The 15,151-nt window shown below is 42.2% G+C and overlaps 1 protein-coding gene across 10 annotated transcripts in view; it reads right to left on the bottom strand.

Annotated features, from left to right (window-relative positions):
- LOC111869826 (protein hu-li tai shao) overlaps positions 1-15,151 on the bottom strand; it is a 159,252-nt gene that overhangs the window by 117,272 nt on the left and 26,829 nt on the right. For 8 of the 10 annotated variants that reach the window (XM_023861618.2, XM_023861615.2, XM_023861623.2 and 5 more), the window contains exon 2: positions 7,343-7,403. The exons of the other annotated variants lie outside the window; for them this stretch is intronic. The gene's annotated coding sequence lies outside the window, so the exon portion shown is untranslated. The remainder of the gene's footprint in view (positions 1-7,342; positions 7,404-15,151) is intronic. 10 annotated transcript variants of the gene reach the window in all.

Below are 15,151 nucleotides of genomic sequence, written 5' to 3'. Positions count from 1 at the left end.
AAACCCCACTAGCATTAAAAAAATTACTATGGTTGACCAATTGTAAATAAATACATAATTTATGATACAAGAATACAGACATTCATTTTCTAGCAGTATGATGTAGTGTTACGAACCACTTATAGTTTAGGGAATCACTGTGTCACATGAATATCCAATCACAATTCTACATTTCCTTACAAAATAAAGAAAGTTCGCTGCTATAAAAGCGAATAAAAATGTTGACCCGAATAAATGAATTAAGAGAGATGGAAGGCACAGCTGACAGGCAGGCTGGAGTTATTTCTGTCGTCACTCAGAAATGGGGCCCTGCAGACGGGAAGTATTGAGGCTACAAAGCGTATTGGTTCTGTTGCAGAAGTGATCTGCTGTTCAGTAAGCTTCCTACAAAACTTCCTGCTGAGTGAACCGTGTTACACAAGCGCTTATAGAGGTTCTACGAACTTTCGAAGTTAAAACAGATTTTTCATTGCCTCTGAGTGGTATTTGGCATTTTCTGGGTTCATATCATGGCCTGGAGGTAGCTATCTTGACCGACCTTCATTCTCAACCTTCCACGCAAATTAGGGGATAATTTTTAAAATAAACCGTAACCAGTATCTAATCATTCGACGTTATATTATTTGGGTCGTTTAAAGGTCGCACCGATTAATTAAGGTTTGTGACAGGAGTGAACCATTACACTCATTTTTCCATTCAAGTAGCTCCCAAATTATCCTCACGAGGTTGAGTGGACCCCGTTCCAGACCAACTACTTCTCAGAAAATTTGGTAGCGCCGGGAATCGAACTCGGGACCTCTGACCACGTAGCCAGGAACTCTGACCATATAGGTCTGAGCTACTGTCATTAAATAAACAACAAAGAAACAGAAAAGTTCTAAAGCAATCTGATCAATATATACGAACATATTCATGTTTAACATGTCTCCATACACATTTCAGAGGAAAACTTTCGTAAATCGATTCGTCAGTATCAATTTCCGTATCGAATAACTACCGCAGCTCTCGTATAATCACCTGACAGCTTCTTGGTTAAGTATATTTAACTTCCTACAAAATCAGATCTTGAAATAAATGATAACCGTCACACCATTATGCGTTCATTTCACAGACTGTGAATAATAAAACATGCCACGTGCCAAAGGAGCTACTTTAAGCGTCACGGACAAATAGGCGTGAGCTCTCGCGTCTATGGCCAGGAATATGTAAAGGCGCGTCCACATTACTCGTGCTCGTGTGACTCGCTATGCTCGTGAGTAATGTGGACGATATGACAAGTCACGAGACAAGCAAATTTTTAATTTTAAAACTATAGCCAATAAATTGAAATACGACTACAGCCTATACACACTACGAGTGAATATACGGATCCTCACGCGCCAAAGCCTGGCGAGCAACTGAAGTAGTGTGGACGAAGATTTACGAGCACACGTAAAAGCCAGACGAGTCTCCTGACGAGCACAAGCCTGGCGAGCACGAGTAATGTGGACGCGCCTTAAGAGAAATATGAAAACAAAGCGAAAGAGCTACATTAAATATTCAAAATGCAATTGCTGTTTCTAAAAACGCACTTTCGCGTCGATACATATTACAAGAGTCTCTGCAGGACGTTCAAATTTAAGTCGAAAGTTTCCTGTCATTGCTCGTCAAGGACGGTAAAAAAAGATTAACGTTTCTTTACACTCAGCTGTTAATGGAAAGGATATTACTGATCCCAACACTACGTAAAATTCGTATGACAAATATTTTACTTCCTGAAACAAGCCACTTATTTTCAGTCACTGGAGGCCACCCGAACCTTGCGCTGTTTCATTTCCTGCGGTACAATGTACTTAAGCAAGCAAGAAAAAGAAGAAAAAAAAAGGCTGTCTTGAGAAAAATGTCATTAGGTTTTCTGCTTGACAGCGATGAGTAGTGGACTATAGCAGCTTGGAATATGAAATTCCGTATGGAAATACATTACAAACACAAATACCAATTACCCACCAAATATCCATTGTCTTACCACAATCTAAATTCCAAGTCATACGATAAGAGCAAAGCCCCATGTTCAGTATGGATTTGCAATACGCACACATAAACGTAATACTCCGCGGAACATAGTCCTACTTGAGAAACTATCAGTCGCTCAGCTGGTCACGAAATTCCTCGCATCCTGTGGAATCCAAGGGCTGTCTTCCCTTCGATATTTACAACTTCAATTTTTAATACTCTTCTCATTTCCTCAACGCGTGCTATATGTCCCGCCCATTTCATCTTCCAAATCATGAAACCCTCGCTTTTAGGACCAGCATTCTCTCTCTCCAACAGCCTCCATCTGCGAGTTTCTTCAATGCAAACTGAACTTCCGCTAGGAACATTTTGGCGACCACGAACTTGTGGTTATTTCCATATCGTGACAAACTTCCATAAATGTCTCATGACCAACAGCCTCGCCAGCTACCAAGAGACTTGGTTCAACTAGTTTCGGTCTAAACTCCTGCATTTAAAAAACTATTCCTTTGAACACATACAGCATTCTCAACCAGTAGTGCACAAATACTTCACGCTAATGTAGATGCATAAATAAAAATATTCTCTTTCGCATTACTGTGACCATGCCTTTTTATGTTATGTATAAAACTGAATTCGAGGCCATATACCAAAGCGGTTACACAAATATACACAACTTCTGAAATAGACACACGACATTTTTAAGTCAGGATTAAAACACCAAAATAATATGGGACTATTATATACAGGGCAATTTAACTTTATTTCTTCTTCATACCTTGAAGAGGAACTCAACAGATTTGGTACAGGTTAGTTCCGTGAAATAAGATGAATTTTTTATCAAGAATTCTTCAGTTTCCTGTTGGTGTCACTATTCTCATAACGTAACATTTAAATACTTTGTAAGATTTGAGGCTTTCACGGCGGTGACTATGAAGAAAGCAGTCTTCTGGGATTTGGCACCGTGTATAAGTGGTGTTAACCGACGTTTCGGAGGAACGTATCGCCTCCATCTTCAGGGTAGAAGAAAATATAAGAATTCTGCAAGCGAAGAGACAGTGAGAACCGGTAAAAGCAGACGGCTTTTACCGGTTCTCACGGTCTCTTCGCTTGCAGATTTCTTATATTTTTTCTTCTACCCTGAAGATGGAGGCGATACGTTCCTCCGAAACGTCGGTTAACACCACTTATACACGGTGCCAAATCCCAGAAGACTGCTTTCTTCATTTAAATACTTGATGCATACTATACAGCGAGCCATACAAAATTTCATAAAGTTTTTCAATAAAACTCAAAATTAGGAACCTCGTTTAACGTCTGAACGTGTAACGACAAATTTTCTTCAATAAGGGAATGCCATCTAATATCAAGTTTCACGGAAACCCGAGAAACAGCCCCGTGTAAAAAAAAATACTTAGGTGACAAGACACTGACAAACTATACTAATTATTTAAGATCTGAGGTTTTCACGGCGGTAACCATGAAGAAAGCAGTCTTCTGAGATGTGGTGCCGTGTATATATTATGTTAACCGACGTTTCGGAAGAACGTATCGCCTCAATCTTCAGGGTTAATTTGCCTATTTGCACCTGCTCACACCGGTTCTTCGCTTACGGATATTTTCTTCTTCTACCCTGAAGATGGAGGCGATACGTTCCTCCGAAACGTCGGTTAACACAATATCTACACGGCGCCACATCCCAGAAGACTGCTCTCTTTATACTAATTATATCACTTATCCTTCGAAACTAAGTTCATTCGTTTACTCAATCATTACAGGAACTATCACCAAACTGGAAATAAATTTAATTTCATATTTCCTGTTAGATTTTAACTTAATAACCAACCAAGAGACCGAAGAGTTTCTGCGAATTTACAGTTTTACGAACTTTATCATGAAATGTCTCATTAGTTAGTTACGGGTTCAGGTTTCTATGGATTCTGTTTCAAACTGGATCTCTAAAGCGTACACAGCAATTCACACAGGCTTCAAACCCATTAAGCAGTGATACATTAGACTTAACCCATCAAATGTCAGAATACAATAAATAGTATATAATAGTTCGCCAGAGATGCTTCAATCCCTCGATCGCCTTCAAGGGCACATACCGCTATTTACGTCAGTTACTAAGTTCACATCTGTGTGATTTCTTCAAGCACACTGACTGCAACTAAAATATAACGCAGTCACGTGCAAATATTAAAATCAGTAATGAAACAGAACTAATGATTAAACATAATAAACACATCAGACGATATGTACTCGTAACACTCGAATGTATATAAATTAATACAAGCCAATAGGTCGCGGGTTCAAGTCCCGATGAGGTCATTGGATTTTTTTTCAATTGACCTAATCCTTCCAGCCGCACTATGGCCCTGGGATCGACTCAGCCTTTAACAGAAATGAGTACCAGGAATTAATTAAATAATTTTCCTGGGGAGTAAAGAGCGGCCGGCGCGTAAGGCCGACAACCTTACCGCCATCTTTGAGCCGATTCTCTAGATAACGTGGGACCCTCAACGTCTCACAACCCTGTGGGCCTCCACGGTCTGTTACAGGGATTGCTTTACTTTTTTTTTATCTATATTATTATTAAACCATACAATTCGTTCACATTACCCGCGCAAACAAAAACGAGCACAGACTAATATCATGTATATGCTTATACACTCGATATGCATAATCCATGTACCTGGCTCTCAAAATTACGCAGTGCCATTCAAAAATAAAAATATTCACAAGTATTGTATTAGAGCTGCCTTTGGGATGGATAAACAAACTTGTTCCACAGACTTTTGTCACAAGTAAGGGACAAGTAACGGAGATGCAAGGGACGGATATGAAGAAACCACAACTTCCTTTCCGAAATCAGCTGCATGGAATTTGCACAGTGTGATAACACAGAAACTGACCAAGTCCTCGGCCGCGCCATAGCTCAAGCGGTTAGTCGCTGGCTTCCCACGGCGGCGGCCCGGGTTCGCTCCAGGGTCTGGTCAAGTGGGATTTGTGGTGGACAAAGTGGCGCTGGAGCAGGTTTTCTCCAAGTACTTCGGTTTTCCCTGCCAATCTTCATTCCACCAATTGCTCCACAATCACCCTCACCTATCATCTGGGGCTGGTACAATGGGCCAGAAGTGGCCACAGTACAAGGGACTTAGTCCCATCCCATTAGCAATAAAAAAAGTCTTAAGTCCTTTAATATACCCTTAAAATGAGTGTAACTTGAGGGACCTGCTCTGAATGTAACTGTGAAAATTCCTCAGAATTACTGGGTTTTTGAGCTGTCCTGCATACAGTGATTGACGTTAGCTCTTTCTAAGGGACCCAACATAGTAGGTGTCTCGCCCCTCACTGATCCAGGGATCGAGGTTAGCTCTAAGGGACCCAACAGAGTATGTCATCCCCCCTCACCTGAGGACGCAAACAGATCTAGTTTCCGAAACGATTTTTCTAGTTTCTAGAATACCACACGATAGAGAAAGTTCGAAAACCCACTTATTCTGAGTACTACACACCGTTAGAACACTTTAGAATCTACTCGTAAAAAGTTCCTGTTTAACAGTTAGTTAGTTAGTTATTGGAGAGGGTGGGTTTCCCCATGCACTGAGACCTGTATTGGTCCATTGTGCTTCCCTCTATGATTTCTACCAGTCTCTATATCCTACCGGTACTGGTGCTTACCATCAGTCCCGCCCAGCCAGCGAGACCGGCTCTACTAGCTGAGAGGTATCTATAATGCTTCCCCCATCCACCAGAGGTATTAGAGACTCCTGTTGGGCGGGAAAAGTCCGTAATTTGGCTCAGTGACCTCCTTTGGAGATATGAGGTTCTTTTACGTGCCGTAAAGCTACGACACGGGACCCACGGCTTAAAGTCTCTCCCGGAGGACTTGTTCCCCGAATATTTCCGCCCTTAAAAATTCGACGACCTCCGCCGGGTATTTGAACCCGCGTACTACGAGTCATGAGGTGGGAACGTTACCTCTTGACTACGGAGGCCGCTCCTGTATAACAGTTACTAATATTCATGGTCAGGCACCTATGGATGCTGAGAGAACTCTGAATGATAGTCGCGGACAAAACTATCCAGAAAACACACACATCACTGCACTGGATCCACATCCTGCTTCTACAGAGCGTGCGACTTAAGGAAAGTACCGATAGGACTAAGTTAACATAAAGCTTTAACACAAACGGAAAAAACGAACTCCATTTTGCAGTAAACATAATTTCCAACATTGTCCTCTTACTATATATAACAATTTATAACTCACGACTTCTTTCCTCAGCGCAGTATGTAGATTTCCATTATCTTTCCGTGCTAGGCTCCGAAAAGGAAATTTCCATTACCCTCTTCACAATAAATCGCCCAAGTATTTCCGCTTAAAGTACTAATATGTCACTTTTCAAACGTCATTAGCGAGAACAAATGTTCAGTTGTCAAACTACGTTCACATTTATTTTCGCACACAGTTGGTAATCAAACAAAAACGTTCCTTTGCGTCATGCCTTCTACACTGCTAGTTTAATGCTTACTGCCTATCTGATTCCGTCAAAGCAAATTGAAGAACAGTTGCACAACAGCCACCAAAAACTGACTATTAATGCGTGAAATCTGACTGAGGGCAGTCAGAGGTTTTGAAACTATAAACCTATATACTGAAGTAAATTTCTGAAAAAGATATCCAAATTTATGAGGTAATTCTGAACCCATTAAAACGCTGAACGAATCAATCGATCGATTTGACCAATTTTCGCCCTCTACAGTCCTACAATCTGACACTATAAGTTCTCAGATAACGACATAAGACCCCCTCTGTGGTCTAGAGGTCAGAGTTCTTGCCTACAGATCCAGAGGTCCCCGGTTCGATTCCCGGCCCTACCAGATTTTCTGAGGACTGGGCCTAGAACGGGATCCACTCAGCCTCCTGGGGATAGTTGAGGAGCTATTTCAAGAAAATAGCGGTTCCGGTCTAGAAAACCGAAATTAACGGCCGTGGGGATCTGTTGCGCTGAACACGTGACACCCTCTATCAGTTAAAGTTGACACTAACTTCGCCGACAAACGTCGGTCGCTCGGTCGGTATAGTTCGTTTGTGGACTAAAGCCACGGAGTCTTTTTAGATACTGACATAAGCCTACAATAAGCCACAGAATCAGAGCGCACCGATCGTTCTGTTGCTTTGACTACCCTGTGAACACTTCTCGTTACAGACCACGAAACATCGTAGCGGTCCTATACGATGATGTTCGTGTGCTGCACTGCCTCTGGCAGGAGTGCCATGCGTTATCCATCTGATCTTAAGGACTGACAAATGAAACCATCCACTATCGCTTGTCAGACTTACCGTATGTCGTCAGGCAAGAATCGCTCCCCGTTCGTCCAGGAAAGATTTATTATGCTGCAACCTAAAAACAAGATAAACGACACTGCTTAAAAACATACCAATCTCACGTAACGACAAATCATCAGTTACCACAAACTGGGAACAAAATACGGTAAAAAGGTAAAGCTATCCCTGTAACAGGCCGTGAAGGCCCATAGGGTTGTGAGACGTCGAGGCTCCCACATCTTCTAGACTAGTTTTTTTTTTTAAAGCCGGGCCCTGCTATCGATTACACCTGGCCCTCGTCTTATAAAAAAGAATTTATCGGGCCCCGGTCTCACAAAGGTTGAGAACCACTGTTCTAGATAATCGGCTCACAGACGGCGATGAATTTGTCATCCTTACTCTTCGGCCGCCCTTTACCCTCAGGAAGATTCCTCGTAGTCATTTCTGTTAGAGGTTAAGTCGACCCCAGAGCCATAGTGCGGCTTGAAGGATTAAGTCAACTGAAAAAAAAAAAAAAAAAGGAATCCAATGACCTCATCGGGAATCGATTCTGTGACCTTCCGGCTTGTAGCATGGTGACCCGAACAAAATACAGTACTGTACATAAATCGAAGTCGAGGTAGGACTGAGAGACTTGAATGAACTGAAATCCAGGGTAAGGAAACTTACAAAAACATCGGAAGGGAATAACAACCACATGCATACGAAGAAGTCAGCCCAACAGAGACAGAACCCACAGCATATGACAGATGGAGAAATACTGATATCGAGCATCAGCTGGGAGGAGGGGAATTCCCAGACGATGCAGGTTAAAACAATATATCAATTAAATGAAATTACGTACACACGAGTCGTCGTACTCTACACGAAGAAAATTCTCTCTTTTACCCTACACGGATTAGTTAGAAATTCTCTCCTCTCTGCGTCGCTCTGACGTTAAGAGATGTTGCAATGCCAGAACATTAAACTCCCGTTACACGGAGACAAATCTGATGTGCAAACAGACTGCAGTTAACTGAATCCAGGCATGCAGATGACATAATCCCCTACGCTACCAAGAAAATGTGATAACGCAACTCCAAATGTCAAGAATACAGTTACATACTGCGTGCAAAGAGGTTGTAGGAACGGTGAAGAGGGTAGTGGCCTACAGGAGCAGACGATTCTTTCTTTACGATATTATCGTGAACATTACGTCCCATGCCCTATCAATAATAATTTCTTAACTGTCTACTGATGACGGCAAAGCACGTGATTCACGCTCCATGAACCGAACTTAACTCTGATACCGAGTTCATAATGTTTACATATTGTCCGTGCTTAGGAAAGCATTGGAACCGGTTAATTTTGCAATAACTAAAATAATTTGTGCTTAGAACACTGTGCAATAACCATAATATCAATTTCTTATACAAGATGATTCTGAATTATTGTCGGTGTATCCGTGGCCTACAAAAGGAAACCCCAACAATAATTTAGAATCACCCTGTATGTTCCGTCTAAACAATTCATGTACAAATTGCATACACTTATAAAATTTTCACTCTACAACACATTTCGGCCATTAAGGCCATCATCAGGTAAGTTACATTACATTAACACTATACCTTTCTGATATTATTTCCCCTACACTGGCCAATGTTTACAAATGTTTTTTACAATTCTAGGCAGAAGGCTGTGACATTTTAGCATTAACGCCCGATATAATTCATATGCAAGCTTAAATATCCGTTTAAAATTAGGTTAAGAATTAATTTTAATTAAGTAAGAACAAAATAATAAAATGAATACGTGACTATTACTGTTATCAATTAAAATTTGTAAATCCTCCCCTTGTTGGTAGCTTTAATTGATATCGGCTTCCTGTCACTAACACGCGGTCCGCATTACATTACATCATGATATAACTTTGCATGCCAACACCTTTTCTTATCATTAAAGTCTTCACAAATGTTATTGCAGTCAGATCACCGTGTGCTTGTTTTGCATGCGTATACTTACTTATGGAGCTGAGCTCTTCTTGAGAAGCCAAATCTGCAGCTACTCAAGAATTTTCCAGCACTTTATTGAACCCGAAGGTTCATTAACGTGTTCACAAGAGCTCTCCACTGGTCCCTATCCTGAGCCAAACCAATCCAATCCATACCATCTGATTCTATCACTCTAAGGTCCATTTTAATATTGTTCACCCACATACGCATTGGTCTTCCCAGTTGTCTCTTTCCTTCTTCCTTTCCCACCAATATCCTATATGCATTCCTTTTCTCCCCCATTCATGCTACATTCCCTGCCCCCCCACTCTCCTTGACTTGATCATTCTAATTATATTTGGAGTACAAGTTACGAAGCTCCTCAGCGGCCTCCGTAGTCTAGAGGTAACGTTCCCACCTCATGACTCGTAGTACGCGGGTTCAAATACCCGGCGGAGGTCGTCGAATTTTTAAGGGCGGAAAAAATCAGGGAACAAGTCCTCCGGGAGGGACTTTAAGCCGTGGGTCCCGTGTCGTAGCTTTATGGCACGTAAAAGAACCTCACATCTCCAAAGGAGGTCACTGAGCCAAATTACGGATGTTTCCCGCCCAACAGCAGTCTCTAATACCTCCGGTAAATGGGAGAAGCATTATAGATACCTCTCAGCTAGTAGAGCCGGTCTCGCTGGCTGGGCGGGACTGATGGTAAGCACCAGTACCGGTAGGATATAGAGACTGGTAGAAATGATAGAGGGAAGCACAATGGACCAATACAGGTCTGTTTTCTCCAACATCCTATCACTTCATCTCTCTTCGGTCCAAATATTCTCATTATTTTAATTAAATTAATGTTAACCTAATGTTTAAAGTTGCATATGAGTTACATCCCACGTTAATACTATAAATGACATATAACCTTCCCCCCTCCAAAAAAAAACTGTAAACATTAGCCAATGTATGGGAATGTTAACAGAAAGGTAGGGTGTTAGTAAATATAACTTTATCTGATTATGACCTGAATGGCCGAAACATGTTGTAGAGTGAAAACTGTATAAATGTATGCAATCTGTACATGAACTGTAGAGAAGGAACATATAATAAACAGTTCACAAGCAATATGACGTTACATCACTAACCATATATGTTCTTATGGACGTAGCAGAACCGACTTACTTTTTTTAAGGTCTTATCAATATTTTATAAAGCAGCAACAAGTTTCGCCACATTCTAATTAAAATTCACACGATACATGAGATTCGGCAACAATGTATACTGTTATGCTTCGAACAGTGCCACGATGTCATATTGTTTCCTGCCATCCGTATGGTCCGCAAGTTATTCTGGTCGAACAGTGCATCATTATAACACGTACTCAACTAGGAAGACTGATTCCTTGAGTTTAATGACTCTGTTTCAACTGCAGAGATTATATAGGTCACCATCTGAATGAGATCAAAAGGTAATAGAGAATTTTGAGGTCTTACGTAACGACCTGCGTATAATATTTAAATGTCATTCCACTAACGACAAACAACATCCAAACAATTCAATCAGAAAGGCAGGTAGGTGGTCAGATTCGAACCACATACCTCCCCAATACAATTCTAGGGTGTAACCACTACACAAGTCTAGTCAGTCAATTAAAGGGTGCGATCATTTATCGATTTAAAAAAGGTAAAGCTATCCCTGTAATAGGCCGTGAAGGCCCATACGGTTGCGAGACTTCGAGGTTCCCACATTTTCTCTAGACAATCGGCTCAAAGATGGCAGAGAGGTCAGCCTTAGGCGCCGGCAGCCTTTTAACCCTCAGGAAGAATGCTGGAAGTCATTTCTGTTAGAAGTTGAGTCGACCCCAGGACCATAGAGCGGCTGGAAGGATTTGGCGAATTGAAAAATGCAATGACCTCATCTGGAATCGAAGCTTTCCAGCTTCTAGCATAGTGCCTCAACCAACTATGCTACCGCATGCCTCATTATTTAAAGATCATAGCACGATTTGTTCCAAACTCCTGTATGAAAGTTGGCTTTGTCAAACAACTGTAATAACATAAAATATAGTTAATTACTTCATTAGCGACAGGAACTGCGAAGAACGTAGAAAACACCACCACGTGTCCAACATTTCTTATCTCAACTGTGGAATTCAACGAGCGTTATCAAAACACGACGGTATCACTTGCGACACAGCAGCTGGGAACCGCCTACTGAGACAGGTGCAACTGCACGACCAAGTCCTTTTTTTATTGCTAGTGGGGTGAGACTAAGTCCCTTGTACTGCGACAACTTCTGGCCTATTGTACCAGCCCCAGATGATAGGTGAGGATGATTGTGGAGCAATTGGTGGAATGAAGATTGGCAGGGGAAATCGAAGTACTCGGAGAAAACCTGCCCCAGCGCCACTTTGTCCACCACAAATCCCACTTGACCAAACCCCGGGACCGAACCCGGGCCGCCGCGGTGGGAAGCCAGCGACTAACCGCTTGAGCTATGGCGGGCCACGACCAAGTACTTAGCCGCTGCAGTCCTAAATTCGAGCTGCATAAACTAGCACGGACCATCGAACCAATGAACTGGAAAACCAGTAAGTCCCGGAAAGTCTCCGAAAATAAAAATACGATGTTCATAACATGAAGAAAGTACGAATAAACTGAGTTTTTCTTACAAAAAACTCGTTCAAATGATGCAAAGTACAATGATTCCCTTGGGAGAACAAGGATAGAAAAGCCGACACCTTGCTGTAGTATGAAAATGGAAAATCTACTTTATGCTCTTATATCATAATACGTGTATCCACATAGAAAACACTTGAAAAGAAATAAACCCGTTCATGAATAACCAAGATGCAGGATCAGAATTCCTGAAGCACCTTCTTCCACGGTCGTTCTAGTCATATCTAAGTACCTTATTCGCGACGGCACTTAACGTTTGCATTCCAGAAAATCCCACGCCTTTCTGGAACCACCAGGTTCGTTACTGTGTTCACACGAGCCCGCCACTGGTCGTCGTCCTGAGCTAACCGGATTCAGTCAACAGCCCCCTATCCTATTTCTCTTTTAATATTATCCTCCAATCTACGTCTAGGTCTTCAGAGGTCTCTTTCAAGGTTTACTATCAAAACTCTGTATGCGTTACTGTTAGTGACTTATTTTAATTGCTGGCCATTAGCGATGTTATTATTTTCCTAATTTATTAACTATTATTGTCAGGGCCGCGCCATAGCTCAAGCGGTTAGTCGCTGGTTTCCCACTGCGGCGGCCCGGGTCTGGTCAAGTGAGATTTGTGGTGGAAAAATGGCGCTGGGGCACGTTTTCTCCGAGTACTTCGGTTTCCCTTGTACAATAAGCCAATAAGCGGCCGACGTGCCGAGTGGACCCAACTGGACTCCACCTCCACTATGCGAATTTTAATTTAACTATTATTGTTATATTTATCACCTTATCAGCGAGTGCGAATTTTGTTAGCGTAGTTGGTTGAGGCACTATGTTACAAGCCGGAAGGTCGTGGGTTTAAGTCGCGATGAGGTCACTGGACTTTTTTCAATTAACCTAATCCTCTCATCCGCACTATGGTCCTGGGGTCGAATTAGCCTCTAACAGAAATGAATACCAGGAATTAATTAAATAATTTTCCTGTAGAGTAAAGCGCGGCAGGCGCGTAAACCTGACCTTACCGCCATCTTTGAGCCAATTGTCTACATAATGTGGGAGTCTCAACGTCTCACAACGCTATGGGCCTTCACGGCCTACTACAGGGATTGCTTTACTTTTTTTACTTTATACTTTATTATGCTCCAATTACATCTAGCATTTAACGCGATTCAATGATCGACCATTCTTTCAGTATTCGTCAAATACAGACAACTGGTCTTATGTTTACAATGTTTACACGTTAATGTTAAAGAGTCTGTGGCAGTTCCCTTCAGCATTCCGTCTGCTAAAGTAGGGCCGTACAGAACTTGTAAACGGGCAGAGTTCGGATCAATAGCAGGCCACAGCCCGCAGCCCGGACATCCACTGTACGCTTGCAACATGTGGCAAGCGATTTCTAGATAACTAGCCTTCCTCTAGCACACACAGCCAGTAACTTCCGCATTATGAACTCCACTAAATGAAGAGAGACATTAAGCTGGACTCGTTGTTGGTTCAGTAACTCTATAAAGGTAAAGTTCTGTCTGGTCTTCATTAATTAAGCACCGAAGCTAACCACTCACCTCCATCTAGTAGCGAGGTCAAAAATGGTAGAGCTATACCTCCAATCTGCCATACGTATTCATGGCATGATGCTTAATGAAGTACAGAGACAACTTTTAATTTTACCAGATCATAAAGACGTACGGGGGACAAAAAGTATCGCACCATTATTCTTAAACTCAAGGGCTGGTGGTTGAGGCATTATACAAGCCGGAAGGTCGCTGGTTCGATTCCCGACGTCACTGGACTTTTCTAATCCTTTCAGCCGCACTACGGCCCTTGGGTCGACTCAGCCTCTAACAGAAATGAGTACCAGGAATCTTCCTGGGGGGTAAAGGGCTGCAGCGGCGTAAGGCTATCTGTGAGGCGACTATCTAGAAAATGTGAGAGCCTCGACGTCTCACAAGCCTATGGATGTGAAGAGAGAATCTGAGCGCGTGAAGCTGATGAATCTCCGCTGTTAAGAACCGTTGCCAGGGAACGGATGCAGACACAGAAGGCTGGAAATGGCTTAGCGAGTGATGTGGTGATTTGTGAATTGTGGAGTTTAGTGGTGGTGCTGCTTGTAGTTCCGAGTCGTGTGTAAAAATGGTCAATAAATCGAGTCCGAAAACCAAACCCCATCTATATTAACACTCATACACGTAACAATACGGTGATTATAACAGGAAAGTTACTTAGGCATTCATCTATTAGGGAAGGCTCTACAGCTCCAAAAGCACCTATGAGAATACGTTTCGCGTCATATTCTAATATGAAAGGTAGACTTGGAAGGGGGCCCTTCAAACTCCGTCATTAAAGTGCACAACTTTCACTTGAAAATCACACCACTTTGTGGCTACCAAAACCGATGCAGTAATCTGTTCACGGGTCACTGTGTTTCTGCCACGAAAACGTCACAGAGACCTGAGACATTACGGGTCAGAAGGGGGGACGTTTCGGATGATAGGTTCAATACGATGACTGACAGGGAGAAGTGCTGAGTGACAAAACGACTAAAAAGTATTTAAAGGGTGTTTTAAAAAAGGAGAAGCATTTGGCATACCAGGAGGGGCAGCAAGTGGGAACAGGATTTTCGATACATTCCTTACTGTGCTTAGTGTTCGTCATGAATTTGAATTGACATCGGATAGCCAAAATCTGTACGTATTTCAGCCAAATATAACAAGAGTTGGCTGACACGGAACGGAACATTGCAGACAGGAAGGATACACAGAGAGTAAGTAAGTGAGTGAGTAAAGTAAAGGTATCCCTGTTCAGCAATGACATTCGTCGATCGAAAAGTCTCCAATACAGACAGCATCGTCAAACAGTAAACTTAAAATGTTATTCCTTGGGGCTTTCTGGACTTAATTCGTTCAACCCTGTTGCGTCGTGTACATAAAAGATATTGTAATTTCGGTGAACACAAACAATTTATAAAAATTATACAGATGACCTATTTACATGAAGGTCGTATATCTGAGGCACAACACGTTTCAACCCCTTAATGGGTCATCATCAGGTGCTGATTCGTTTGAACTTACGCCTAATATGGATCCATATTACTGTAGGGTTTCTCTTTATTGTTATTGATCTTGTTGGAAATCCTTAAAGTTGGCCGCGCCATAGCTCAAGCGGTTAGTCGCTGGCTTCCCACCGCGGCGGCCCGGGTTCGATCCCGG

Source organism: Cryptotermes secundus, unplaced genomic scaffold (assembly GCF_002891405.2).
Source record: "Cryptotermes secundus unplaced genomic scaffold, Csec_1.0 scaffold286, whole genome shotgun sequence".
Lineage (NCBI taxonomy): Eukaryota > Metazoa > Arthropoda > Insecta > Blattodea > Kalotermitidae > Cryptotermes > Cryptotermes secundus.
Note: the sequence above shows the minus strand (reverse complement) of the source record. Positions and strands in the feature narration are given on the sequence as shown.